Raw genomic sequence first — 3,809 nt, 5'->3', positions numbered from 1 at the left:
GGATGGGTTATCTTTGCTGAGTATGCAAAAGCAAGACCACTACCTCCCTCAATGCAGAACAGTAATACTATAACTGGATATGCCAATTACAAGTCACCAACATCAGGGGCGGAGCTACAGGGTGCGAGGGGTGGCAACCGAACCCCCTTCGTCGGAAAATTGCACTAAATATATATGGTGAATTTTTTTATTCATGTATAAATATTATTTTTGCATCCCCTTAACAAATGGAGATTCCGGATCAGTGGATGAGGCGCCTGTGATTGAGCCCACGGTCGCGGGTTCGATTCTCGGCAATGACACATTTTTTAACATTTTTCATCCAGTCCCTTTAAAAAAAAAAAAGATTAACAAAAACGACGTCGTTTGCTGGACTCTATTTTTTTTTTTAAAGCAACCACTAAGGAAACTTAGTGGAGGGATATTATTAAAATATAATAGTCAACAAAAGTAAAAACCAAGACAAAAGCAAAAGAATAGCTGGAATAAATCCAGCCCAAATGAAATTCAGCAAAAACAACTAGAAACGTTAGCCATTGGGGATAAAAAGAATCCCTAATTTCAAAAGTGTTAACATTGTTCTTCACTTCTTTGTCAGCTCAATTGTGTTGCTGCCTTCGCCCATGGCTTCCAATTCCAAGGTTTTTCTTCTTTTTTTTTTCTCTTTTTTTTTTTACCATACTCAAAATCACAATAAACCCATTATTGTTTCTTGTTAGTTGTTAATCAACCCATTTTGTGAAATGGGTAGCTGACCCATTTTCCATCCATGAACCCCAAGCCTTGATTGTTTTAATTCTTAAATGTTGTTTGTTTGCAAAATTGGTCTTCTAGATATTTATTTTTAGCTAATAAAAGAATCAGAGTGTAGATTTTTATTTAGTAATCAATTCCCTTTTATGTGTGCTGGAATCTGGATTGTGAATTTGTGGTTAAGTTGTTTTCTTGCTTATTGAGACATTTGGTAGAGTTTTTCTAAATATAGGATCATCTATAGCCTAAGCAAATATTTTTCCTCAAAACTTTGAACAAGTGAACCACTAGGAACATAGTTCATCCAGTTTTCCTCTGGCTTTAGTCTTTGATTCGATAACTTTTGATGTTTATACTCATAAATCAGTGTTAAAGTAGGTTATGATCCTATATTATAATATGGGATATGCTTAAGGTTACTGATTATTTTTTGCTGTATTGATATATACAAGATTGAGTTTTTATTCTCACAGTAGATGTCCTTTAATAGGTTTTATTTTATTGGCTTTTAAGATTGACATTGTGCCTTTAATTCTAACTAATTTTTTTATTATAATTCAGTCTCAAAAGTCAGTGAAGAATTATTTTACCAAAGTTCCAAAATCAAGTTTGGACTCTCATGATCAACCTAATCTAGAAGAAAATGTCAACCACTCAGAAGTACCATTGCTTTCTTCTCAGGAATTTGATTTGAATTCTTTAAAGCATGATCCGGGTGAAAGAACTCAAATCTTGGACTTTCATCCAAATCATCGTGATGTCATTCGAAGAGAATACCTTAGGAGAGGTCCTTGTCAACCTCGGCTTAAAGAGTATCCTAAAACAAATGAATAAGAGTTATTTTAGTGGTTGCTTGGTGCCTTATGTAGAAAAAGATGTGTTTAATAGGATCTCTAATGATGTTATTATAAAAACATTTCAAGGAATGAAACCTCGTCGTGTACAGTTGTAGTAATATACTTGCACTTTCAATAGAGAATTGTGTTTGTTTTGATTTCTTCGCGTGTTTATTTTTTAATTTTCTTGAACCCCCTTGTCAAATGTTCTGGTTCCGCCCCTGACCAACATATGGCAGGCAATAAGGTAAACTTGATGCATTTCAACGCGATTTAAGAAGCGGCTTTTATCTTACATGGAAGGTTTTTTGGATTATGGCACTTTGTATATACTAAACTGTCACTCATTTTTGGAAGTCAAGTCATCTGGGGCATGATGATAAAAGCATAGGAGAAGTTGGATATCTGTCATAGATAAAAACCCGGATATAATATGTTTGCATGTACTTTTTAATAATTTGCTTAGTTCTCTTAAGCATGACTTCTACTAGAAGCTTAATTTTTATGAAAAAAGACTTGTTACTTTTCAGCATTTGTGTTTCAGTACTCATTTTGGCTTTTGCTACTTTCTGTTAAGCACAAAGAGTCTTTCAATTTTGTGTTCATTTGGATAGGATTGAAGTTATTCAGTGTGAACAAGATTGACTTTGACAGAGACTTTTGAATAACATGTTCTTGCATCTATCTATAAATATATCTGTAGAGAAACAGGACACGGAAATGTGTGAACTTAATGTCATGTCTCTTTCAAAATTTCTATGGTTTTGGGGTGGGGGGGGGGGGGGGGGGGAATTAATATTGTCTTCTTGCCCTACTTGGTCCTTGCGATCATGGGCGGAGCTACAGTGTTAGATACCGGTTTGGACGAGCCTTAGCTTTTGCAAATATTCTTTATTTGTATTTGAAAATTTATTAGATATGTAAATTACTCAATTGTGATTTCAGAACCTTTTGGACAAAGCTCGTAGCTTTTGCACAGATTCTTTATTTGTATTAGAAAATTTATTAGATATGTAATTTACTCAATTGGGAATTAAGAACCTATAAATTTCAAATTCGAGTTCCGTCTCGGTTTGCAACTTGATCTCTCTTCGTATTCATTCATTATTTTCGATACCATAATTGAACTTACGTTTAATTCCTTTCATGTGTATGTTTAGACTATGTTTGTTGAACTGGTAGTTCTTTTCATGTGTACTACTGGTCACAGGTGGCTAAAAATGATTGATTTTCACTAAATGTATGAAGTAGGATGTGCCTTCATCCTCAAGTAACTTGATGTGCGCCACTGAGAGTTACTATTCGTGCTAGCTGGTCTGAAACTAATCGTTTCTGATTCTCATTTATTAAGAAAAACAAGTGTTTTGCTCGAGTTTACCCATCTGGCACTTGTAACATATATCCTGTCTCCCATGTTGTGTCATAGTGATTGATTGGTACGGGTGTTCAGTAAATTACTAAATTTGTTACTCTCTCCGTCCAATATATGTATTTAAGTTTGACTCAACATAGAGTTTTAAGTGATAAATTTTTCTTAAAATTTGTTGTCTCAAACAAACTACAAAGATCTTTTGACTGCAAACTATTTTATTAGGATAAAATTTGAGTGTAAAGTTAAGCTAGGAGTCTTATTCTTTTCTCATAAACTAATAAAGAAAAGTGCATCACATGAATTGTGATGGAGTGAGCATTTGAGTGGTATATGTTAAATATTTCTTTTACTTATTATTCAATCACATTATTTATCGTTTTAACAGTGAGTGGTGTGGCACTTAATTGTCTAATATAGCATAAATGTTTATCCGCATGCCTATTTTCACCTAACTAATTTAATTTATCATTGTCAAGTGATTGAATGAAGTGCAAAATATATATTAATTAACAATAGCTAATTGATAGCTATGTATGTTTAAACACATGTTGTGCATTCTTTGGTCAGGTGAATAGGAGAAAATATTTACCCGCTAAGTGTGTGCAGACTGCAGACTGCAGAGGTATAGGTACCACAGAATATTGGTGTTTGATTTTGAAGAATTAAGTATATGTATTTGTTTCTACGTGGTTAGGATACCTCTGTTGGGTAGTATCCGATCTGTTAGTATGCAATCTGTTTATCGATTAGTTTATGTATCTACCATTATGTTTCTAGAAGTGTCGGAGGTGTCATTATGACATTCTTGGATAAGATTCAATCATATTTGTTTTGGATGTATAGGCAAC

General features: G+C 33.7%; 1 long non-coding RNA gene across 1 annotated transcript; it reads left to right on the top strand.

Annotated features, from left to right (window-relative positions):
• Nucleotides 1-1,749, top strand: LOC132618016 (uncharacterized). Its single transcript, XR_009573917.1, has 2 exons — nt 1-641; nt 1,315-1,749. It is a non-coding gene; the product is annotated as an uncharacterized LOC132618016 (long non-coding RNA).
• Nucleotides 1,750-3,809: the final 2,060 nt, after the last annotated feature.

The sequence above is a fragment of the Lycium barbarum genome, chromosome 11 (assembly GCF_019175385.1).
Source record: "Lycium barbarum isolate Lr01 chromosome 11, ASM1917538v2, whole genome shotgun sequence".
In the NCBI taxonomy this organism is placed as follows: Eukaryota; Viridiplantae; Streptophyta; class Magnoliopsida; order Solanales; family Solanaceae; genus Lycium; species Lycium barbarum.
The sequence above is the reverse complement of the archived record's forward strand: the minus strand, read 5'-3'. Positions and strand labels throughout refer to the sequence as shown.